This window comes from Acomys russatus, chromosome 8, assembly GCF_903995435.1.
Source record: "Acomys russatus chromosome 8, mAcoRus1.1, whole genome shotgun sequence".
Lineage (NCBI taxonomy): Eukaryota > Metazoa > Chordata > Mammalia > Rodentia > Muridae > Acomys > Acomys russatus.
Genome location: NC_067144.1, coordinates 17,644,802 through 17,670,470, shown reverse-complemented (window position 1 = coordinate 17,670,470; position 25,669 = coordinate 17,644,802). Strand labels below are relative to the sequence as shown.

At 47.1% G+C, this 25,669-nt stretch overlaps 1 pseudogene; it reads left to right on the top strand.

Moving 5' to 3' along the window:
- The window catches only part of LOC127193263 (ATP synthase F(0) complex subunit B1, mitochondrial-like), a 29,741-nt pseudogene extending 16,738 nt beyond the window's left edge, over positions 1 to 13,003 (top strand).
- The last annotated feature ends 12,666 nt before the right edge of the window (positions 13,004 to 25,669 follow it).

Here is a 25,669-nt window from a genome sequence, read left to right as displayed (position 1 = left end):
CCTGAGCCCACCAAACCCAGCAGCCATCAGGGCAGCCACAGAGGGTAGCCAAGGAAGGCACCAGCACAGTGACAGACAGAGTTCAAAAGGCTGAACCGGGCCTTGAGCAAAGGGTAGCAATAGAGATGGGTGTCCAAAGCGAAAGAAAAAACACAGATGCCCCACAACTGCCCAAAGAGGAAGCAGGGAAGAGAAGCCAAGCATCTTTCTAGCCACCAAGGGGGCACTGAGATGTCTGCGACTCTGAGGTAATGTCTGGGCCAGCCATGGCCTAAACCTGGGACCAGTGTCCTCAGGTGCAAAGGACAAAAACAGTAAGAAGAAACAATTTATTTGTGGAGGGCACAGGGGTCGGGGGATGGACCCAGAAGGACTGGAAAGTGAGTGTGATCGGAACGCATTATTCCCAATAATATTCCCAAATAATAATTACCAATTTATTCCCAAATAATAATAATATTAGTAAAAATTATGTTGGGAAAAAAAAATACTTCACAGGGGCATTTCCAGGACAACCTCCATTCTGTCAGGTGCGAGTCCATTCATTCATTTATCTTTATAACAATGCTTTGAGATCTCTCTCTCTCTCTCTCTCTCTCTCTCTCTCTCTCTCTCTCTCTCAGATTTATTTATTTATTAAGTACACAGTGTTTTGCCTGTACACCAGATCTCATTATAGATAGTTGTGAGCCACTATGTGGTTTCTGGGAATTGAACTCAGGACCTCTGGAAGAGCAGCCAGTCTCTTAACCTCTGAGCCATCTCTCCAGCCCCAATAAGTTCTCTTTCTAAGCGTTTAATATTTTTAATTATAGAGAATGTTACACAATGTATTTTGGTCATTTTTACGCCCCCTCTCAATTCATCTCAATGCCCCCCCCATCTAACCCCATCTTCTTCCTACTTCCCAAATTCCCCATGAGATAATTACTTTTATACCTCTTTTTGTAAACGAGGAAATAAAGGCAGAAAGGTTAAACATCCCCAAGGCCCCACAGCAAATAAGGGACAGAGATGGGATTCAGTTAAGAGTCTTTCTAACAAGGAAATGTTTGGATCTGCATGTCTGACGCATGCGTATGACCTCAGAGGCCACCACAGAATGTCAGCTTCCCCTGGAGCTAGAGTTACAGGGTTGTGAGCCTCGGAACGTGGAGGCTGGGGATTGAACTCCGGTCCTCTTGCTAAGCAGTCAGTGCTCTTAACTGCGGAGCTCTCTCTCCAAGCCCAAATAAACCCTAAGCTTCAGGCCACAGACTGTGATGTGTGTGTGCGACTGTCCAGTGAAGTCTAGAGAATAATTCGGGCGTGAGTGGGAATCAGCCGCCCACAGGAGGGCACGGATGTAGAGGAGGAGTCAACAGGGAATGGCTGGGGACGGAGGAATGGGGTCAGGGGAGCAGGGAAGCCACTGACGTCAACAAAGAACAGCAACCGGGCAAGTGGGAGATGAGCAGCTCCGGTATCAGCACCCTACATCCGGAAGGGGGAGGTCGGCTACAGTGCTCCAAGGAAACTGGGGAGAGAAAGGTGCAGGACTAGGCCTGGGACTGCTGAAGAGCACCTATGTATTTATGGTAATAAAAACCAAATATGAATGACAGTGGGAAGCACGTGTCCGTCCAAGCCCCTCCCCCACCCCGCCCCTCAGCACACTACAGTGTAGCACAGCCAGTTTGGAGCTACCGGGCCATGTTGTTAGGGGCTGCATTTGATACCTTTCTCGTCCCTGTGACAAGGCATCTGATAGAAACAATGCAAGGTGGGTGAGCTTCGCTTTGGCTCTCAGCTAGGCAGGTCTCAGTCTACCGGGGTGGAAAAGGCGTGGTGGCTACGGTGGATTAGCTCGTGGTGGGACTTACAGAGGTGACGCACATAGGTGCGTGCTAGCCCAGCAGCACAGAGAAGCTATACTCTCTCTCAAAGGCCCACCTTCAGCGCCCTGCCTTCACCAGCCAGCCCCCACACCTCCCAATCACCAGCATTACCTGGGTCCCACGTGCTCAAACCCATGAGCCTATGGGGGACATTTTACATTTTAAAAGGGACTTGTTTAGTTTCGTTTTGTTTTGTTTTGCTAAGTCAGGGTTTCGCTGTATATATCCCTGGTTGGTTTAGCTTTGTGAACCAGGATGACCTCGAACTCACAGAGATCTGCCTGCCTCTGACTCCTGAGTGCTGGGATTGAAGGCATCTGCCACCGTGCCTGTCCCACACTCCTTTTTTTTTTTTTTTTTTTTTTTTTGAGACAGGGTTTCTCTATGTATCCTTGGCTGTCCTGGACTCTCTTTGTAGACCAGGCTGGCCTCGAACTCACAGCGATCTGCCTGCCTCTGCCTCCCAAGTGCTGGGATTAAAGGCATGTGCCACCACGCCCGGCCTCCACACTCCAATTGTTTGTTTGTTTCTGTAGGGTCTCGAGCATCTCAGGCTGGTTTCCAACTATGTAGCCAAGAATGCCTCGAGCTCCTGATTCTTCTAGCGCCACCTCGCAAATGCTGGAATTACGGGTCTAACTACCACATCTGATTTAACAGGTACTGGAGATCAGGCCCAGGGCCTCAGGAACGCCAGGCAAGAGCTCCTCTACCAATTGTGCTACATCCGGGCCCCTACAATCCTTCTGTCTTAGCCTGCGGTCTGCTGCCCGATGTTCTCACATCAGATCTCAAATGACCAATTCGGGTGTTCTTCCACATTCCCGTCCCTGTGAAGATGAAAGAAAGCGAGCCTGGCCAGTAGCCACTTTCCTTTTATAGAGATGACCCAGAAGTACAAAGATGGCAGAGACCTGCACCGCAAGGGAGCCTGGGAAATAGTCTGTTACACAACTGAAGCCGAGGAATCTATTTCTAAAGGAAGAGAAGAATGAATGACGTCCACGGGAAAAGGCTCTCCTCTTAGAAGCCGCGAGTCGCCTTTGCAGGTTTGGTCCCACCGCGAGGAGCCTGCAGGGAGAGGCTGGAGAGAACTGAGATCAGCCAGCCAGAAAAGCTGGCGGTGTGAAGAGTACCAGGAGAGGGAGGTTATTTATGTAATAAGCGAGGAGGGTAGAGTAGGGAAGTTTACAGAGGTCAGGCAGTGAAGAGAGAAACAAAAAACAAAACAAACAAACTAAAAAACACAGAATGAGAAGGGCCTAAGAATTCATTGGGGGAGGTCAGCACTTTTTCCTTCCTTTCTTTGTTTTGTTTTTTGTTGTTGTTGTTGTTGTTGGTTGGTTGGTTTTTTGTTTTGTTTTTTAGTTTTTTGAGACAGGGTTTCTCTGTGTAGCCTTGGCTGTCCTGGACTCACTTTGTAGATCAGGCTGGCCTCGAACTCACAGAGACCCACCTGCCTCTGCCTCCCAGAGTGCTGGGATTAAAGGCGTGCGCCACCACCGCACACAGCTTGAAACAAATCTTTTTTAAAAAGAGAGACGGAGACATCAGAATATAAAGAGCAGGAATATTGAGCAAGCCTGGATTCGGGTGGCCTCATCGCAGCCACGCATGCGAGGGCACCTGCCTGCATTTCCACACGTGGAGGCTGCTGAAACCTCAGAGGGAGGGATGCACCAACTTGACCCGGACTGCCCTGCCTCTCACAGGATGTTAATACGCCGTACCTCCTTCTCCAGAGCCGGAGACCCGAGTCTGAGCCGCTTCTAACGCAAAAGCTAAACAGACACTATGGACACAGCGACGCCCTCAGTAAACATTTGTTAAACAAGCGCATGCGTGCATGAATGAACACGCACGCTTTGCTCTCTGTGACTCTGGACAGGCACATGTGCTCAGCACGTTTAAAGTCCTCCTCAAACACTGCTGTTCCTCTGGGCTGACATTCCTCTCACATATTCCTTCTCTCAAGCCTGCCTCCTTCTCTCAAATGTGAGCCTGGCATTACAGAAATGGTGTGGATCTTCCGAGGCAGCGCTTGGGCCATGTGTTGGAGTTATTAGAGAGACTGTGAAGATCCACGTAGGCCGAGTGCCAGCCTCCTGTTTAAAGCTGTGGCATAGGCTAGGGCATAGTTCAGTGGGAGAGCGATGGTGAAGGGCGCAGGTTCAAGTCCCAACATGAAGAGGTGGGCAGGTTTAAACAATAGGTTGAGCTTGCTGCGGTATTTTCCTCCACCAAAAGATGACAAAGCCTTGACGGAAGAAGTACTCTGTATTTTTTTTTTTCTTTTTGTTACGCTTGTATGATTTTAAATGTATGTTTTGTTATATTTACTTGTGTGTTTTGCATGAGTGTTTGTGGGCATGACGGTCACGCGTGTGGAGGGGAGAGGACGACTTGCAAGGGATTGGCTCTTTCCTTCTAGCATGTGGGTTCTGGGAGCGTCCAACTCAGGTCCTCGGGCTTGAGGGCTTGATGGCGTGTGTTTGCTGGCTGAGCACTCACAGACCCTGTTTTGTTTCATTTTTGAGACAGTGTCTCACAACCTGGGCACGCTTCGGTGTTTCGGAAACAAAATAAATCCACCACCACCACCACCACCCCCCCCCCCCGGCCCCCGCCCCACTCCACCTCTGCCTTTCTCATTTGTCCTTTTGAATTTTAGGAGATTATTCCCAGGAAGACAGTGAACCTGGTGGGGGAGGGAAGTCGGATCACAATACTGCCTGATCCACCACGAGCCGCTCACAAAACCAGGAAAGCTCATATTATAGTCATCGTAGATGGTGATGCGTTTTAAGGACTAAATATAAACGAACCGGTGGCGTTGGTAGCTGCCGTTTAATGAGCTCAGAAGCGCCCTCCGGTGGGACAATCCCCACCCCGGGTTGGGTAGGGGGACCCTCCGGAGACCTTGGCCCTCCCCTAAGCTTCTTTCTGGAACCTGGTCTGCTGTGAAACTGGCACATCTTCACGGACGGAGAGAGTCTCCAGGTTCAGCCCCCAAACTTGAGAAATGACAAGTGTGCCAAAGGATGACATCACCTTTCGTTTGCATTGCTGCCCGCTGCCAGCCTCCCGCCTCCGACCTCCCGCCTCCTGCCTGCCGCTGGAGGGTGCAGAGCCTTCCTCTTTGTCCTCCCTGTGGGACTGCCTGCCACTCTCCTGCTAAAGGTCAGAGCTGCCTCTGGCTCACCGCCCTCGAAGATCACCTTCTCCTCTCTTTCCAGAGTGTTTTTGTTTTTGTTTTTCTGAGACAGAATCTCTCTCTCTGTGTAGCCTTGACTGTCCTGGACTCACTTTGTAGACCAGGCTGGCCTCGAACTGACAGCGATCCGCCTGCCTCTGCCTCCCAAGGGCTGGGACTAAGGGTGTGTGCCACTCTGCTTAGTAGGCAGGCGCCTTCTAGAGCAGTGGTTCTCAGCCTCCCTAATGCTGCGACCCTTTACTACAGTTGCCCCTGTTGTGGTGACCATCCAGCCAAAAAATTATTTTCGTCACTACTTCATAACTGCAGTGTTGTTACTGTTGCAAATAGTATTGTAAATATCAATATGCAATTGCTGTGAGGGTCACGACCCACTGTTCTAGAGTATTCTTTAAAGTCCTGACTCTGGCACAAGACTAGAACAAACGAGAACTGAGAGAACCACATTCCTGCTCTGAGAGGAGTGGCATGGATGAATTTTGGGGGACACCCCCTTGGCCTCTGGCCTGCTCTCCCAGAACACCGAGCTTCCCAGTGTTCCAGAAACCGAAGCCAGTACCCACTACTGCTCTCAGTCCCTGCCTGCCCTCTAGAATATTCTACTAGCTTCTGGCTAGGGACCACTCAGTGACTCTATATCATTTCTAGTTTGACATGAAAGCCTCTGACTTTTCAGCCAACACCAGAGCAAGGCCAAAGGGGCTGTTCGCACCCAAGAACCACGGGTTCTTTCTCACCTTGTTCTCTCTCTCCCTTCCGTGCCCTTCCTCTTATCCATCCTCCACAGACTATACCTGAGCAGACCACACATTTTTCAAGATGTTTACTCATGAAAGTTAAAGGAGCAAGCCAGGCATGGTGGCATGCACTTAATCTCAGCCCTTGGGAGGCAGAGGCGGCCGGGGGGGGGGGGGTGTTTATGAGTTCGAGGCCAACTTGGTATACAAAGTCAGTCCAGGACAGCCAGGGCTATTACACAGAGAACCTTGTCTTGGAGGAAAGAAAGAAAGAAAGAAAGAAAGAAAGAAAGAAAGAAAGAAAGAAAGAAAGAAAGAAAATTAAAGGAGCAAATTGCAAAGCAACATTTATATCTATTCCCAGATGCTACAAATTGGTGCTGGTCCCCAAGAGAAGCCTCAAATCCTGTCTCAGCCCATGCCGCTGTCCCAGGGCTGACCCAGCCTGAGGTTGGCTTCCAAACCTCAGAGGCTTCTGTGTCTGAGCCCCACCTCCTCCTCCACACAGCTAAGCAACTGATATTTCATACCCAGTGTTTGGTTCTGGTGTCAGATTTTAAGAAGCACACTGACAGACTGGGGAGAACAACCAGGCAGTGAGGACTCCGGAAGTCATCCTATGCCAAGGAGGAAAAATCCAAGTAGAAGAGAGAGGGTTTATGGCCTGGGCAGGCACAAGTGCTCCTGTACAGGATGAGGGCAGAATTGTGCTACTTTGAGGGCACCTTAGAGGACCTCTCTTACATTCACCACCCAGCTCTACTTAAGTGGAGTTATGCAGCAGTTTCCGTCTTGGTGGGAAGCTAACTATAGTACAAGATGCTTACAGGGAGGTGAAACACTCTATTCTACAGGGAAGCTCAGTAAACTAAGGAAGTGAACACCTATCAGCTTTAGGAAGTCCCTGAAACTGACCAGATTCACTGAGCCCCTCCTTCTTCAAGCAAATACAAGTTGTAAAAACAGCTGAGAGCTACTCAGAGAAGGCAAGCCATCTAGAAGAGGTTCAGACTGACCGAGCTACCTTGGAAAGGACACTCTTCCACCCGCTGAGCTGCCTGCAGGCTGTGCAGTGCGCTACAGCTTTCGTGAGCCATCACCCACGCTGGGTGGGTTCCAGTGACGCAGCTGTCTTTGAGTCACCCACATTCTTTTAAACAGTATAACTCAATGGGTCACCAAGTCCGTCTCTGGTGGTGTCTACTCCAGTGAGTAAATATTTGTTCATGACTCCCCGAGAATATTGTCACACAGCAAGTAGTGTGGACCATTCTAAGAGGACATTAAGGGTCTCTTTACTGAGACTGTTCCTGTAGGTCTCATCTGGCTTTACAGAGGAGTCATTCTGGCCAATCGTCTTTTCTGACAGGCGGCTGGCCTTCCAGTCCTATAACTGTCAACTCCGATGCAGAAGACAGTGAGAGCTGGAGATTTTGGAAGACTGTGTCCTGGTAGCCCTCAGCTGCCTCACCACCTCTGGACACCAGTGAGCTTTCACCTATTATTAGCATCCTCTGAAGTCCTGACAAGCTCTCTGGGGGTTTCAAACGCTCCCTTTTGTAGGGTGACGGCCTGCTCGCTTTACATGTTAAACCTCAAAGCTTCTTTGGAGCATACAGATTTACTTTTTTAACACCTTAAAGGCTTCTAGCCAGAGGGAAAGTGACTTGAACTGTTTGCTTCTGAAGTTTATACCTTGTCAACCAACGTACTGGTTAGCCTGGTGAGCCTTTCAGGCATCCCTGTGAGCTTGCCTTTGTTCTGGAAGAAGAGGTCTGACTCTGGTCCATGTAGAGCAGCTTAGAGCAAGACAAGCCGGGGGTACCCATCTCACATCTCCAGATCCCAGAAAAGGTGACTCACACTCAGAGCTACCTGGCTATGAACTGAGCCAAGCTGGCTTAGGCTCAGGCATGGATGCTTTTTTTTTACTTTTGGTTTTTCTTTTTTTCTTTTCTTTTCTTTCTTTTTTTTTTTTTTTTTTTTTTTTTTTTTTTTTGAGTCAGGGTTTCTCTGTGTAGCCTTGGCTGTCCTGCACTCACTCTGTAGACAAGGCTGGCCTCGAACTCACAGAGATCAGCCTGCCTCTACCTCGGGAGTACTGGAATTACAGGAATGCGCCATGTCACTGGGCTTCAGGTGTGGATACTTTTAAAAATTCCCTGAGTCATTCTAGTATGCAGCCAACATGGAGGAGTCCCTTCCTGAAGGTTTAGAGTCACTACTCAACCCCTTTCCTCTCAGACATCACTCAGATCAGCCAGGTTACTTGCTGTCTTAGGTAGGGTTTTACTGCTATGAAGAGACACCATACCATGACCACAGCAACTCTTTTTTTGTTTGTTTTTGTTTTTGTTTTTCGAGACAGGGTTTCTCTGTGTAGCCTTGACTGTCCTGGACTCAGTCCAGGCTGGCCTCAAACTCACAGCGATCCGCCTGCCTCTGCCTCCCAAGTGGTGGGATTAAAAGCGTCTGCCACCAGAGGACAATGTTTAACTGGGACTGCCCTACGGTTTCAGAGGTTTAGTCCATAATCATCATGGCAGGAAACATGATGTTGTGCCTGCAGACATGGTGAGGTGGATGAGAGTTCTATATCTGGCTCTGCGGGCAGCAAGGAGACTGTCAGCCAGTAGAGCCTGGTTTGAGCTTCTGAATCCTCAAATCCCACTCCCACTGATGTACTCCCTGGGACAAGGCCACACCCCCTAATAGGCCACACCTCCTAATAATGCCTCTCCCTGTGGGCCTATGGGGGGTCATTTTTATTCAAACCACCACACTTAGGTTCTAGAACATTAGCAACATTCATTTCAACTTTTTGTTCAGATACCCTGGAACTTGTCCTCCTCGTGCCTCTAGGCCCTGTGTGCAGGCATTATAGCATGCACCAACACACCTATTTTCTGTGCTGCCAGGGACCAAACCCGGGCCTCGTACATGCTAAGCAAGCCTCTACCAGCTGAGTCTCATCCTCCATCCTTCTCCTCTTCCCACTACTATTGCTGGGCCTGCTTCCCTCCTCTTGCCCCCATGTCTTCTTTTTCTCTGTGCTGTGCCGGAACTCTGGACCTCATATGTGAATAAGCATCATTTTACCATTGAATTATGCTCTCCACCTCACGTGAATTGTTTTTGTTTTGTTGTCTTTTGGTTAAGACAGTTTGACTTTGTATCTCAGAACTAGCCTTTTAAGTCACTGCAGAGCTCAGGCTAACTTTAGACCTGTGGTGATCCCCTTGCCTCAGCCTGCCTTGTTTACAGTCATGGGTGTGGTCCACCGTGGTGACAGGGGCATCCTCCGTCAGGGAGAGAGGGAGAGTGAACACTAATACTCTCTCTTCTCATTTTTATTCAGTTGATAATTGTAGCTCATGGAAGGGTGCACCCTCACTCAGGCTGAGCTAAACCTTTCTGGAAGTCTCCTCAGAGACTTTGTACACCAGGTTGGCCTTAAACTCACAGCGATTGGCCTGACTCTGCCTCCGAGTGCTGGGATTAAAGGCATGCGCCACCATGCCCAGCCCAGAAGTGTGTCTCTTAGGTGATTCTAAATCCATTTTAACTGACAATAAAGATTGACCACTGTAGCCAGGACCATCCTAGCACAGATGCAAGCCTATCACTGTGAGTTTGAGGCTAGCTTGGTCTACAAAGTGAGTCCAGGACAGCCAGGGATGCTACATAAAGAAACCCTGCCTCAAAAAACCAAAAAAAAGAAAAAAGATTGACCATTGAACTCTATTTTTAAACACTTTTTAAAAAAATGTGTGTGAGTATGTGCCTTTGTGAAGGTATGTGAACTAGATGGGTGTAGTACCTAAGGAGGCCAGAAGAGGGTGCTTGATCCCTCAGAACTGGACTTACATTTGGTTGTGAGCTCCCACGTGGGTGCTTGGACCAACTGGAACCTGCCCAGCTCCCTGGAAGAAGAGTAACCACTCCTAACCACTGAGCCAGGACTCCAGGCCCTCACACTCTGCTAGTAGCCAGACTAGCATGTTCTCCCTCTCTCCTCCCTCCCATGGAAACCCCTTCTTCAATCTACCTGCTTCACTCAAGGCCTTAAGTCTGATCTCCACCCTTGCATAAATCCAGTTTTACCAAAAAGACCTTGCTCTGTCTATCTAGGTGATGTCACCATGTCCCTTTCTTCCTCGAAGAAGGCTGCTTGAAAACATTGTTATTTTATTCTAATGGAGAGGGGGAGCTAGTCATGTCCAGCCTGGCACTGTGAGCACTCAGCCACCAGAGAAGCATAAAATTGGGGGGGGGTGAGGGGGCTCCATAGAGCTATACTCCCTCAGTCTCAGGTCTTAACACGTACCATGTAGTGAGCAGAAATTCTTTCCTGGGATACAGAGTGCGGCATTCGGTGAACATATTCTGTCTGACCTGCTCACCTTTCTTGTGGGCTCTCACATTACCCACAGGGGTGGGGTGGGGGGGTGAGGCCTCTTTCTAAAAGGGGGTGTTACATTCAGTGTGACCTAGCTCTCCTTTAGCTGATTCTGACCGCAGGACTTGGCAGAGGCCGCTTCTTTCCCAGTCCCTGGCTGGCACAATGAAGAAGTTTTCACTCTTTGAGGCTCAGTTTATTTTCTGATGACAGGAACCCGCTATGACTCAGGAGGGACATAAGGGTTGATGTGTGCTTGCAAATGGGGACATGTCAGATCCAGTGTTTATCACATTCCCCGGCTGGGATCCAAGATGAGGGGCTAGATGTTGATGAACAGGTGCTCATCTTAGGGGTGGCTCTGGAGAAGTCCCTGCCCTGTGTCATCCGTAAAGGGAAGGCTGCTCAAGGTGGACTGCGTCTCCAGAGGTGTAGAGACCAGAAGAGGAGATATTAAATGAAGTTGGCCCCCAACAATAACCTGTGATTGCTAACTGCAGGTTAGGGTTCTCGGAAGCACAGCATTCAAGTTTCTAATCAAAGAGCCATTGTTGCAAGTCCCAATTATCCGGTCCCAGCTTGTCACCAACTGAGATGCACACCCCCGCCCATTGGGGAAAATGGTCATGTGTTTAGGAAACTCAAGTCTTTTCACATCATCCCAATCTCTGGGGAGGATTAGAAACAGAGAAATATCTGGCTGGCAGCAGCCTGGGGCTTTTCCCAGTCTCCTTCTGAAATGTGCCCAGCCTCAGAGAAGGAGGAAAAAATATCTCAAATCACTCAACATTTACAGTATGCGACCCCAACGCGTACCCAGTAAACAGCCGCTGCCTTCGGAAAAACTGACAGACTAGACACTCAAGTGCCTCTGTCCTACTCAACTATGGCTGTGTGTAAGAGATTACATCCCCCAAACTGGCCAGGTGTGGTGGCACACATTGTTACTCTCAGCACTCAGGAGGCAGAAGACAAGAGGATCTCTGTGAGGTCAAGTCCAGCCTGGTCTATATATCAAGTTCCAAGACAGCCAAGACTACACAGAGAACCCTGTCTCAGCAGATGAAGGAAGGAAGGAAGGAAGGAAGGAAGGAAGGAAGGAAGACAGGCAGGCACACCATGCTGCTAGGATTCCAAGGATATCTTTTTAAAATTAATTAATTTATTCATTTTTTCACTTTACATTCTGATTATAGCCCACTTCCTCCTCTTCTCCCGGTCCCACACTCCCTTCCTCTTCCCTGTCCTCTACTCCTCAGAAAAGGGGAGCCCCCCCCCACCAACCCACCCCAGCACATGAAGTCCCATCATGACTGAGTACATCCTCTTCCCCAGTGGCCTGGTGAGGTAGCCCTGCCATGAGGGAAGTGATCAAAAAGCAGGCAACAGAGTCTGTGTGAGAGACAGCCCCTGTTCTTCTTACTAGAGGACCCAGAGGAAGCCCAAGCTGTCCATTGGCTACATCTGTGTAGGGGGCCCAGGTCCAGTTCATGCACGGTCCTTGCTTGGTGCTTCAGTCTCCATCAGCCCCTCTGAGCCCTGATTAGTTGGCTCTGCTGTTCTTGTGGAGTTCCTGCCCCTTCCAGGTCTTTTCATTCCCTACCCCACCCCCATCCCACTGTCCCACAAGACTCCCTATGCTTCCCGCAGTGTTTGACTATGAATCTCAGCATCTGTTTTGATCCAATGATGCGAGGTTTCCAAGGAGGCAGGCATATCGCTGTGAGTTCAAGGCTAGCCTGGTCTCCAAAGTGAGTCAAGGACAGCCAAAGCTACACAGAGAAACCCTGTCTCAAACAAACAAACAAACAAACTCGGGGTCACAGGGACACTAAGACTGCTGCCTGGACCTTCATAGACAACGCTGTCACGGGTGGTACGTTCTGCCGCTGCAGCCCCATGCCTGAAGAATGCAGCTGTCCTAGGACCAGGGTTGTTACAGGCAACAAGTGTCTTTCACACAGGACAACCGCATCTTGCCCCTGTACCGCTTCTTCCTGAGTATGGAGGGAAAGTAGGTCTTGGACTTATACTTGAGGAATTTTTCCAGTTCTTTTACTCTATAAGTAGTGTAACAGGACCCTACGTGCTTGGAACTGGGCCCCGCTTGCATTTTTTAATCCAAAGAAATCTATGAGATCACCCCAGACACGATCTCTATCTACCACAGCAGCAGTAGGGCCGGGTCTCTATGGGGTCAAGAAACACAGCGCCTCGATCGGAGAGATTATTGATAAGCTTAACCAGCAAAAAATTGCTCAACTAGAAGTAAAGCAGTTGACCATCAAACAAATCCAGGATGCAACTGACATCAGGCTGCTTCAGCAGTGCCACGCCACTATTTCCACATTCAGAGGACTCTCATTGCCCTGGCCTTGGGGGTCACTTACCAAGAATGGCTGCACAGAGCGTATAAGGAGGTAAGGAGTACCTGGATCACCACATTCTGTACAGGATGTGATGCATCGCAGGGAGCAAGAGCACACGACAGCTGGGCAGTGGTGGCGCACGCCTCTAATCCCAGCACTTGGGAGGCAGAGGCAGGCAGATCTCCGTGAGTTCGAGGCCAGCCTGGACTACAGAGCGAATCCAGGACAGCCAAGGCTACACAGAGAAACCCTGTCTCGGGGGGAAAAAAAGAGAGATAGAGAGCACATGATAGACTGGGGGAGAAGCATGTGGTGCAGATAATCTCTGCCCAGCAGGAAAAGAAGACAGTTGCCAAGTGCACTGAGGAGCTAAAGCTGAGAAGGCTCAAGCGCAGCCAGCTCTGTGACTGTATCTCTCTCCACCGAGACAGCCGGGGGGACTTAAATGGGGTCTAGTCAGTGGGAAGAACTCCTCCTGTACAGATGAATTTACAGTGCACCTTCCCTAAGAAATTACCAAGGACCACTCCGCCGCTTAGCCCCTTGGCCAGTAGGTATGTCAGATCCTTCCTGTGTATCTGCAGTTATCTGGTGATCACTTTGACCAAACAATTTGCAGCAACTTGCTGCCTGACTTAAAATTACCATGCTATAGTTTAAACTTATAATTAGTTATACCATCTTACAATAAAATGACATTTGGACCAGAAAAAAAAAAAAAAAAAAGAAAAAAAGAAAATAGAAAAGACAAACAAAACAAGGATATCGCAAAGGTGTAGGGTTTATATCATTTTCCATCTTGTTCAATGCTTCATTTATTCAATGACTAGATTTTGACTTATCCAGCAGCCAAGCACTATTTTGGGTAGTAGGAATACAGTAGTAGGATGAAAAAATGAACAAGCATTGTTATGGAGTTTACTCTCCAGGAGAGAATATTACATAGCAAATCTCTCTCTCTCTCTCTCTCTCTCTCTCTCTCTCTCTCTCTCTCTCCCTCCCTCACTCCCTCCCTCTCTCTCTCTCTCTCTCTCTCCCCTTCCCTCCCTCCCTCTCTCTCTCTCTCTCTCTCTCTCTCTCTCTCTCTCTGTGTGTGTGTGTGTGTGTGTGTGTGTGTATGTGTGTCTGTCTGTCTGTCTGTCTGACTTATTTTTATTTGGGGTGGGGGGTAAAGAAACAGCTCAGCAGTTAAAAGCAGTTGTTATTCCTTTTTTTTTCCTCTTTCCTTTGTTTTAAGAATTAGTGTTTTCTTTCTTCTATTTATTTTTATGTACATTGGTGTTTTGCCTGCATGTGTCTGTATGAAGGCGTCAGATCCCCTATACCTGGAGTTAGAGACAGTTGTAAGCTACCATGTGAGTGCTGGGAATTGAACCTGGGTCCTCTGAAAGAGCAGCCAGTGCTCTTAGCCACTGAGCCATCTCTCCAGCCCCATCAATTGTTATTTTTGTAGAGGACCTGGGTTTTGTTCCCAGCATTCATATGGTGGTGCACAACCATCCATAACTCCAGTTCTAAAGGATCCAGAACCCTCTTCTGACCTCCAGGGACACTGCATGCACAAGCGCACGTACACACCTGCAGGCAAAGCACTTGTATACCTGAGTTAATCTAAAAGAGATTTTAAATTAGGTGTGTCTGTGTGTGGGTATGTGTATGTGACAACAGGTGGTCACAGAGGCCAGAGGCAACAGATTCCCTGGAGCTAGAGTTACAGACAGTTGTGAGTTGCTTAGTGTGGGTGCTGGGAACTGAACTCAGATCCTCCACAAGTGTGTGTGTGTTCTTGACCGCTGAGCCATTTATCCCCAGTCCCAGCAGCTACAATCTTTTTATTTACTTATTTATTGACTTTTCTTGTTTTGTTTGTTTGTTTTTTCAAGACAGGCTTTCTCTGTGTAGCTTTGGCTGTCCTAGACTCGCTTTGTAGACCAGGCTGCCTGGAACTCACAGCGATCCGCCTGCCTCTGCCTCCTGAGTGCTGGGATTAAAGACGTGCGCCACCACGCCCGGCTAATTTTTTGACTTTTCAAGACAGGGTTTCTCTGTGTGGCCTTGCCGATCTTGGACTTGCTTTGTAGACCAGGCTGGCCTCGAACTCACAGAGATCTGCCTACCTCTGCTTCCCTCTGCCTGCTAGAATTATAGGTGTAGGCCACCACACCCTGTCTAGTAGTTACAATCTTACAGAAAAATGTAAAGTAACTGGTAAGATGCCCATGCTGCTATAAACAAACCCTCATCCATGCAGTGTAAATAACCCTAATGAAATTCAATGGATTAAAAAACAAACAGACAAACAAAAAACAGATAGCTGGGCATAGTGATGCATGCCTTTAATCCCAGCACTCGGGAGGCAGAGGCAAGTGGACCTCTGAGAGTTCGAGGCCAGCCTGATCTACAAAGCGAGTCCAGGACAGCCAAGACTACACAGAGACTCTGTCTCAAGAAAACCAAAACAACAACAACAACAACAACCCAACTGTGCTAAGGATGCTGAAGTGCAGCTGTCCCCAGTTGGTGGCTTCTGGCAGGGGTATGGTGGGGGAAGGACTAGGTTTTCTTTAAGGGGCTGCGCACTGGGAGTTTGACCTTGCTCCCACAACACAATACAAATTAGACTTTTTTTGGGGGGTGGGGGTAGGGGAGGATACAGGGGTGAGAGCAGACCGGGGAGGACCAGGAAGTGGGTGTGATCAGGGTGCATAATGTGAAATTCCAAAATAGTCAATAAAAATATTATGTTGAAAAAAAGAAAGTACAGAAATCAAGTGTATCTCCAGACATGCAGACTCAAGAACCTAACAGACACCCAAAATGTGTACATTCAGGAGGCAACTGGATAACTGGGGCTTGGGTTGGGGCCTGAGTTACACTACAGACATTAAACCTGGTGCTCATCAGTCTGTCAACATCACTTAGGTCTCCAGATAACCCCCAGACACCCCAACACTGACAGGAAATGGAGGATCATAGGGGGAAAACAGCAAAGAGTCAGTAACAGGAAGAGGACCAAGAAAAGAAGAAGGACTGTGTCAAGGAGTTAGATTTTGTTTTTTTTTTTTTTTTATCTAAGCGTTATTCAAACGAGACTGTGCACACCTTTCCTACTCCCTTCCTCCGAAACATAAAGGATTTTCTTTTCTTTCTTTCTTTTTTATTTTTTGGTTTTTTTGAGAAAGGGTTTCTCTGTGTAGCTCTGGCTGTCCTGGACAGTCTTTGTAGACCAGGCTGGCCTCGAACTCACAGAGTTCCACCAGCCTCTGCCTTCTGAGTGCTGGGATTAAAGGAGTGTGCCACCACGCCTGGCTCATAAAGGATTTTCAAAGCGAGACACATGCCCCGTGAGTATTCACATGCCACTGTTATAGGTATTCAGGACCCCACTGTAGGCCATGATGGCTAGGAGGATTCCAAACTGCTCTGTCAGAGGCAGTGTCAATGGAGACTCAAGGGCTAGGGATCTTTAAGTATTTAGCATTTGCATTTTTGTCATTGTGTTTATGTGGTTCTGGAGATTAAGCCCACGGCCTCACAATACACAGGAAGGTATTTTATCACTGAGTCATGCTCACAGCAGCATACACTCCTAAAGACTTTTTATTATAGAGAATATCAGGGATACAAGATTAGCAGAAAACTACTGTGGATCTCTTTTTCCTTTACTCAGCCAGACAGTTAGTAACTCATGGCCAATACTGTGTGCGTGTGTGACTCGTCATTTTTGTGGGTTTTTGTAGTCAAAGTTTTAGTTTCCTTTAAAATTAAGTTACATTATATAAGCATGTTTTTGTTTTAATTCCAAGTGGGATATTGGGCTGCTTTAGTTTGTCCATAACTGATAATTGTCTCGTGTGGGGTGTGTTCCATGTGACTTGGAGAGAGGCATGGTCTTTGCCAGCTGCAGTTAGTTTAATTCTGAGGACTCTGAGAGGATATAAATACCAGAGCCCAGAGAGAGGAAGAAACACTTCAAGGAGATGGATGGAGGAGGAAGGAGGCCGCCTGTTCGTCCTGCTGCATTTGCCGTTTGCTGTTGCTGGACAGCTGGACATCCTGATGACTGAGGTTGGCATTTCTCCAAAGAGCCCGATGGTCCTATCCAGCCGGAACTAAGTCTAAAAAGGTCTGTGTCCCCTGACCCTTCTAACCTTCTTTCTCTCCTACCCAGGGTCAGGGGGTTGGAAGGGAGGTAGAGGCAGTAAGGAACCCCAAATAAAATAGAGTTTAAAGAGCAGTGCCTACAGGTTTTGTTTGCATTCCATTCACTACCCCTTGTATAGTTTTAAAATATCATATCATTTCATATGTATATATTTTATCAGATAACTTTATAGACCTCCCAATGTTGACCTGTTGAAGGAAGGTTATTGCCCTGCATTGGCGCCATTTGTAGAATGAAAAATTCTTCTTTCTATATTAAATAATACATGAAATTATTACAACAGGGAGGGACCCCTTGCTGATACGCCAATTATTGAGGGCTGGAGAGATGGCTCAGAGGTTAGGAACACTGGCTGCTCTTCCAAAAGTCCTGAGTTCAATTCCCAGCAACCACATGGTGGCGGCTCACAACCACCTGTAATGAGATCTGGTGCTCTCTGTGGCTCCATGTGCACATGGAGGGAAAACACTGTACACATAAATAAATAAAGGGTTCTTTTTTTTTTTTTAAACATAAATCATTTACAAAAACAGTCTAGGATTCAAAATGATGAATTTTTCCTTGAGGTTACTATGTAAGTTTTTTCTTACTAATGGATAATAATGTCCTAACTAATCTAGAGGATGGATACACATCAATTTTAGGTTTATGTAAGGAGAGGCTGATGTCACACTGCCCAAAAAGGCCAGCCAGTCTCCTTAGAAAGTGGGGCTCCCACAGAAAAACTGGGGCCAATAGGCCTTTTGGCCTAAAAGGGATATTCTGTTAATCAATATAAGGACTCAAAGCTAGGCTGGGAGGTGAACATCTAAGCTGCATTCCTCCCACAGCCAAAAGCTATTGAATACTGACTGAGATGCGGTGTCAGAATGCTCTGAGCAGGCAGCTTATCCCTTTAGATGTGAGGTGCTCTCCTGAGGGACAGGTGGCAGTCGCACCTGGCACATAAAGACACAGGGGACTCTACAGATGGGAAAGTACATACCAGCCTAAGTTATGTCCCAAAACATAAAGGCTATAAAGACAAAACTGCCCATTCCATATGGAAGAAGAGGCGGAGCAAAGATGGCCACAGCAAATGTAGAAACCCAGCTACAAAGATGCCTCGGTGTGCTTAGACACTAAAGGTAGAAAGGAGTTTAAATAAAGTTGATGTTAAAATGTAATGTCTTTTCTATTGCTCCAGGCAACTGGCTTATCCCTTTAGGCATGAGGCGTTCCCTCTCTCTCTCTCTCTCTCTCTCTCTCTCTCTCTCTCTCTCTCACTCTCTCTCTCTCTCATGCAACGGGACCCAAAGGCCCAGAGGAGGACATTTGGACAACATATAAACGGACAATAAATCTTTAGCTGCAATGTCTTCAAAACTTGTCATGCCATTCTTTAAAACGACACAGATAATTTGACTTACAGTTTGGTTTACAATCCAGAGTAGCTTATGGAGAGATGTCTTTTTCTCCTGCTCATACAAAGAGCAAAAACATCCTTAATTGATCTGTTATTACTTGTGAGAAATTATGTGTTTTCAGAACAAAAGAACCGGACACCAGGGATGCTCAATCAAACCTGATAATATTCATCCTCCAGGATGCTGAGATGCTGACACATTTATTCCAGCACATCCTGCATGTTCCAGCCATAGCTATTTCAGCTGCTGTTCCCGGGACAGCTTCAAAGAAAGCTGCTGGTCTCAATTGGTCCAGCATTTCAGGCTGTTCCAAACAGGGCTTCTACTTAAGCCTGAAATTTCTCAACATTTAGAGAGTGGACCACAAATGTCATTGTTAGCTTGTTTAACCATTTTTTCCCAAATTTCCCAATTTATTTGGGCTCCCATAAAGGTAACCTATGCCACAAAATCAGCAGGAAGCAATCTTCTTTTCTTTCTTTCTTTTTTTTTTTAATTTTATTTTTTATTTTTTGGTTTTTTGAGACAAGTTTCTCTGTGTAGCTTTGGCTGCACTGGACTACACTTTGTAGACCGGGTTGGCCTCGAACTCAGAGATCCGCCTGCCTCTGCCTCCCGAGTGCTGAGATTAAAGGCGTATGCCACCACTGCCTGGCCAGCAGAGAGTACTCTTAAGAGAACAATGTCCTATTTCCCTTAAAGGGGGTTGGATAGCTTCTTTGTTGTTTGTTTTGTTTTGTTTGTGCTATGGATGTTTATTGTCATTAGGGGATGGTTGTAAGTTGTTAATGGTCTTATTAAAAAAAAAAAAAGCTGGGCGGTGGTGGCACACGCCTTTAATCCCAGCACTCTGGAGGCAGAGGCAGGCGGATCGCTGTAAATTCAAGGCCATCCTGGTCTACAAAGTTAGTCCAGGACAGCCAAGGCTACACAGAGAAACCTTGTCTCGAAAAAACAAAAACAAAACAAAAAACAAAAAAAGGCATTAAAAACTTAGACTTAGGATTTATTTCTTTTCTTTTTCTTTTCTCTATCTTTCTTAGGAAAAGGAAAGTGGTAGAAAAAAAAAAGGAGGAATATAGAAATATAGAAATAATAAGACAAAAATGTAGATTATGGTATCTACTTTTCAGTTTAGAGATATTTTATATTTAAATAAGGTTATTTTGAAACGTTGGTAAAATTTTGGTATATTTATATTTTGGTATATATATACTCTCGCATGAGGTATCATACCCATCAATTCATTTATAATACAAGGTTTACTTCTGGTACTTTTAAAGCTATGATTACAAACTGTTTAGCAATGCAAGTTAATTGTTATTTGATCAATTCATGGTCATGTGAGATACTAGTCTAATTTTTCACAGGAATATACCTCCTAGGTTTAACAGATAGATATGATTATGCAAAAATAAATAGGTAGGTAAGGTCTTCAAAAACCTCAGACACCTACAGTACATGGAATTCAAAAAAATTTTTTTATTATTTTAAGGATTCTTTGACAAGACAACTCCTAGCAGCACCTAGCCTACCTCAAAGAAGATGATGAGCATTGAAGAACCTCCATATGGAGATGGCTTCAAATGCGGCAAGCCAGCCACCTGGGCAAAGAAGTGTCCTCATTTCTACCACAGACAAAATTCTGCCTAAAATGGACAAGCTTGGATGCAGGATCAGTCCACTGCTGAGCTCTGCCAAGACCTCAATAGTTCCTGCTTCACAAATATGTCTGTCAGATACACTGGGCCAGAGGGCTGACGAGGATGTTCTGACACTAGAATTTTTTTGGTGGCTGTCCAGGCAGTGAACCGTCTCTGTCATTTTTAAATTTCGGAAGCTGCTAACCTACACTTTCTGCTTACTCAGGTAATTAATTTTATTCCTTCTCGAGTCTTTGGTGGGGTTGAAGACCAGATAGTTATAGTTTTACAACTTAGCTTAGTTTCTTAGGAGTTAAGAAGATGTTTTAAGGTCTAGCTAGACGTTTTTAGATTAACAGGTACAAAATATGAAAGAAAATAATTTAGGTACAAAACTTTAGACTCACCAAGATAGGATAAATAATTCTTCCGTCAAAGTTGTCAAATATCTTTTGACTAGACATTATGTATGTAAGTCTTACCTATTGTTTTTTATGATTGTTTTATAACTATTATTACTGTATATAGTTTAAGGAATGTTCCCCAATTATCCCTGATTGGCTAAATAAAGATGCTGAAGCCTAGGACTGGGTAGAAGAGAGGGAGGTAGAGTTTTAGGTGCTCAGGCTTGGGGTTGAGAGAGGAAGAGGAAGCAGGAGGGGAGGAGCAGTGGGGAAGGAGCAGGGGGAGGAGTCACCATGAGGCAAGATGGTGATGAGCACCTACCTAGCTGCAAAGACAGACTGATGAAGCAGAAGCCACTCTTGGAGTCATCAGATTGGCTTTTATGTGGGTTTTAAAGGCACTAGGATCAGAGTGGCTCAGAATCTGCCCAGCATAGTGCTTACAGATTAATAATAAATCATTTATTATATATTAATGATTAATATAAATTATAATAATTTCCCGTATTATTTAATATAGACTATTCTTCATTCAACATTGACCAACTATCACCACCAGCTCAGTAATTAACATAACATTTAATATAAGAATCTAGCCGGGTGTTGTGGCACACGCCTTTAAACCCAGCACTCGGGAGGCACAGCCTGGAGGATCGCTTGAGTTCGAGGCCAGCCTGGTGTACATAGCAAGTACAGGACAGCCAAGGCTAACACATGGAGACCCTGTCTCGGAAAACAAACAAACAAAATCTAGTCCATGGTAAATGTTTTCAGTTGTTTGATTAAAGACTATATGTTAAGAAAGGAGATATCCATCGAGGCTGAATTTCTACTTCCACAACCAGACCCAGCCTCTTCCTCTTCAGTGTGGCACACAGAGCCAGGCCAAGAACCTGCTAGCAAGTGGATGCCTACAGACAGGGAGGGGTGGCAGATGCTACGGAACACTACCTAGAGCTGCTGGCTACGCTGCTGGGTGGCTGAGCGCCAAGGATCTCCCCACTCACCTCCTCTCCAGGGTCTTGTACACGCTGTTGTGTCTGGAAGCTGCAGCAGCGCTGATTGAGGCAGGCGGGGCCTTGGATGCTTTGACTATATGCAAGGAGCTGTTTAGCCGCGCTTCATCTCTGCTTCCCAAGATGCCCTCCTTGTAGGGAAAATGCCAGAAAAAGAACCAAAGAGCTGCCAATATGCCACCCATCTGCTTCAGAGTCCGGCCTGGTCACAACTAAAGCCTCAAAAAGAAGCACTTAGTGAATTTAGCCACTGCCTTGGGTGCTCTTTCAGTCCCTGTCTGAGGGCGAAGAAGAAGAAGGCTCCAACTGTGAGCAGAAACGCAGCTCTGAGGTAACATTGAAACAGCTTTGAGTGGCTGCTCTGAGTAGTTGTGGACTGGAGTCGGCAGCCAGCGGCCAGGACTCCAAAGCCTCACGTGACTTCCTCCTCGGTGTGTAGATGTGCGCAGGCGATAGACATGGCTCCTTTTACCGGCTTCAGACTCGGAAAAGATTGAACAGGAAGAATGAAGCCACTGCTCCCTGGCGGGAGGCCCAAACTCAGCTGCCACAGGAAGAAACTGCCTGATCTCTCCCGCTGTCGCAGTCCTTAGAAACCTGACTGGGAGCCGGGCGTGGTGGCACACGCCTTTAATCCCAGCACTCGGGAGGCAGAGGCAGGTGGATCGCTGTGAGTTCGAGGCCAGCCTGGTGTATAAAAGTGAGTCCAGGAAAGCCAAGGCTACACAGAGAAACCCTGTCTCGAAAAATCTAAAAAAAAAAAAAAAGAAAAAAAAAAAAAGAAACCTGACTGGGCTGGATCCATTCCCCTAACCGTGAAGTCTTCCTTGAGGAGGAGTTTGAGGCATCTCTGTTGGAATCTTGTTCCCAAGGGCTTGAGGCGTGGCCTCTGTGGACCATCTCCGTGGGGGAGGGTTTTGCTTTGTCTTGTTTTCTTCCTTACCCTCTTTGGAGAATGGCTGGAGCTGATTGCTCCTAAGTAACTCCTCCCCTGATGAGGTTGGACCTGTGGCCCGTGGGCTACTTACTAGCAAGTCTACTTCCAAATGGTTGACTTTGCTCATGACACATTTTTCTTTTTTTTCCCTTCCCTTCCCTTCTCTCCTTGTGTGTGTTGAATAAAATCTCATATTTATCTCTTATCTGCTCATTACACGTGGTTGAATGGGGAAGTTCACGGTGGACCAGTTGGGTGTTGGCTGTTTAAGAGGCTCCTTTTCCAGCATCCATCTTTCCTGTCTCCCCAGCTTCCCTCTTCCTTCCACCTTTCCTTTTGGTAGGCTGCATTCTGGGGACCGAACTCGAGGTCAGTTACTACCCCTGCCCCACCCCACCATCTATGTGAGGAGCTTGAGGTGTGAGAGCTCGAGGCGTGGTGGCGCACACCTTTAATCCCAGCGCTTGGGAGGCAGAGGCAGGCGTGTGCGCTAAGTGATAGAGAAAAGAATGTTTTCGTAAGGAAGCCTAACCAGAAAAGGTGACCTTAACTCTGAGATCAGGAAATAACAGGAGTTAGGCTAAGACAGGCAAAATATAAGGAAGAAGGGACATCGTGTCCGTAGACCTGACTGGGGCACCCAAGATAAAAGCAGCTTCACAGAAGCTCACAAAGAGCTTCTTCACTGAGGGTTTTGAGGGACGTCAAGGTAAAAACTATCTTTTCCCTTGATGTAAAAGAAGAAATCTATGAATCCCAGCATTGGGAGGCAGAGGCAGGCAGATCTCTGAGTTCGAGGCCAGCCTGGTCTTCAGAGCAAGTTCAGGACAGCCAGGGCTGTTACACAGAGAAACCCTGTCTCAAAACACTAAAGAAGAAGAAGAGGAGGAGGAGGAGAGAGGAGGAGGAGGAGGTGGAGGAGGAAAGGAGGAGGAGGATGAGGAGGAGGAGGAGGAGGAGGAGGAGGAGGAGGAGGAGGAGAAGAAGAAGAAGAAGAAGAAGAAGAAGAAGAAGAAGAAGAAGAAGAGAAGAAGAAGAAGAAGAAGAAGAAGAAGAAGAAGAAGAAGAAGAAGAAATCTAGGGTTCAGTGCATATAAGATTGGAGCCCGTCGCAATGACCGTTTAGGAAGCAAGCTTTCATCTGCTCAGGCACGAAAGGCCAGTGGACCGGAAGACGGTGTTGGCAGTTGAGGTGCGAAGAAGGCAGCGGACCCCACAGCGTCCACTTAGGAGACGCCGCTTCGTGTTGTCAGGGCGCTAGGGAGAGTGGGATCAAAGCTGGCTCCCTCTTTTCTGACTTTAGCAGCCAGCGGTACCACAGAGCACCACACGAGACAAAGATGTATGAATTAGCTTGAGGTGACGCTGGAGTCTTTAACAAAACCTTCAGCTGGGAGGGGTCAGTGTACAGTGCTGGGGCCCCGAACTGGGAGTCTGTGTTTGGCGCCTGCCAGTGTGGGGTTTGTATTAGTTACTTTACTCATGGCTGAGGGGAAGCAAAGAGCAGAAGGCTGTGCTCAGCACAGGTCTCCTGTTTATTCAGTCCCCCGGCCAATGGAATGGTGTCACCCACATTTAGGGTGCAGCTTCTGCCTCGTGCATGCACGCGCACACACACACACACACACACACACACACACACACACACACACATACACACACACACGGGCGTGTCTCCTAGGTGATTCTAGGTCCTGTTAGGTTGACAGTCAATACTAACTCTGACAGGAAAGAGCTCCCAGAAAGAACATAGGAGAGGAGGACCGGAGGAGCGAAAACTGAGGAGAGAGCCAGTGTTAGGAAAGTCAAAAGAGTAACCAGAGAGGTTGGACAGAGCCAAGAGAACACGCAACGTGACAATCAGGGTGGGATCCGAGGAATTTCATCTGGAGCGTTCACTGCACTCAGGCACAACTGGGTGTTTATTTTATTTTATTTTTTTTTATTTATTTATTTATTGGTTTTTGGTTTTTCAAGACAGGGTTTTTCTGTTAGCCTTGACTGACCTGCACTCGCTTTCTGCCACCACACCTGGCACAGTCAGGTCTTTGAATGTCCTGTTCTCCCTCCCTATACTTTTGGCTAACTCAATCAAATATTCCCAAAGATTAAGAAAGACAAAGGCAGGCCAGGTGGTGGTGGCCCACATCTTTAATCCCAGCACTCGGGAGGCTCTGAGAGGCGGGAGGCTCCCTGTGAGTTCCAAGCCAGCCTGGTCTACAGAATGAGTCCATGACAGCCAGCACTGCTTTAAAGAAAAACCCTGTCTTGAAAAAACAACAACAAAAAAAACCAAAACAACAAAAAGACAAAGCCAGAAGTGACCAAATACATGACCTGGGTTATTGTGACAAGAACAGTGGATAATGGTAAGTAGCTGAGTATGTGGCCACATTTAATGGTAAAGGGTTAGCTGGCAGAAGGGAAGGCTTCAGAGTGCGCCAGTCAGTCAGTCAGTCAGCCCCCCTTCCCCTGCTCATCCGTGTGTGTGTGTGTGTGTGTGTGTGTGTGTGTGTGTGTGTGTCTTGTGATGCAAAGATCCTCACAGACACAGCAAACTAATTTGCCCTTGAAAATATTGATACTGGAAAGCTGGGCGTGGTGGCGCAAGCCTTTAATCCCAGCACTCGGGAGGCAGAGGCAGGCAGATCGCTGTGAGTTCGAGGCCAGCCTAGTCTACAAAGCAAGTTTAGGACAGCCAAGGCTACACAGAGAAACCCTGTCTTGTGGGGGGGGGGGGAGAAAAGAAAAGAAAGGAAAAGAAAATATTACCACCAGGCTAGAGACAATGGCTTAGTGCTTAAGAGCACTGGCTGTTGCAGCAAATGACCTGGGCTCAGTTCTAAGCACTCATATCCACGTTCAACTAGAGTCCCAGGGTATCCAGTGCCCTCCTCTGGCCTCTTCACAGACACCGGGCACTGTACCAAATACATCTACATTCACTAAGACACACACGCACATAAAATCCAAATAAGCACATCTTTAAAAAGGTAAAATATTAACACCAGATGAGCAAGAGAAGAACTTCTAGAACTAGCCCCTCCCCTTGAGGCAGCGGCTTATGTACTCCAGGCTATCCTCAAACCCAATATGTAACTGAGAACGGCTTGACATCAGCGGTTCTGGTGTGCACTATCACACTAAGTTTATGTGGTGCTGGGGAATTGAACTCGGGGATTCATTTACGCATGCCAGGCAAACACCACACCCACAGAGCTGCACCCCTAGCCCAGGAATAGGCTTTTAAGAGTTTTAAAATTATTCTTGGGGAGCCAGAGAGATGACTCAGTGGTTACGAGCACTCGCTGCTCCTCCAAGGGTCCTGAGTTCAATTCCCAGCACCCACACGGCAGCTTACAATGGTCTAATACTGTCTTCTGGGGTGCAGCATGCACATGCAGACAAAGGGCCCATATACATAAAGTACGGAAATAAATCAATCTTAAAAATATTTATCACTCTTAGCTGGCAGTGGTGGTGCGCGTCTTTAATCCCAGTA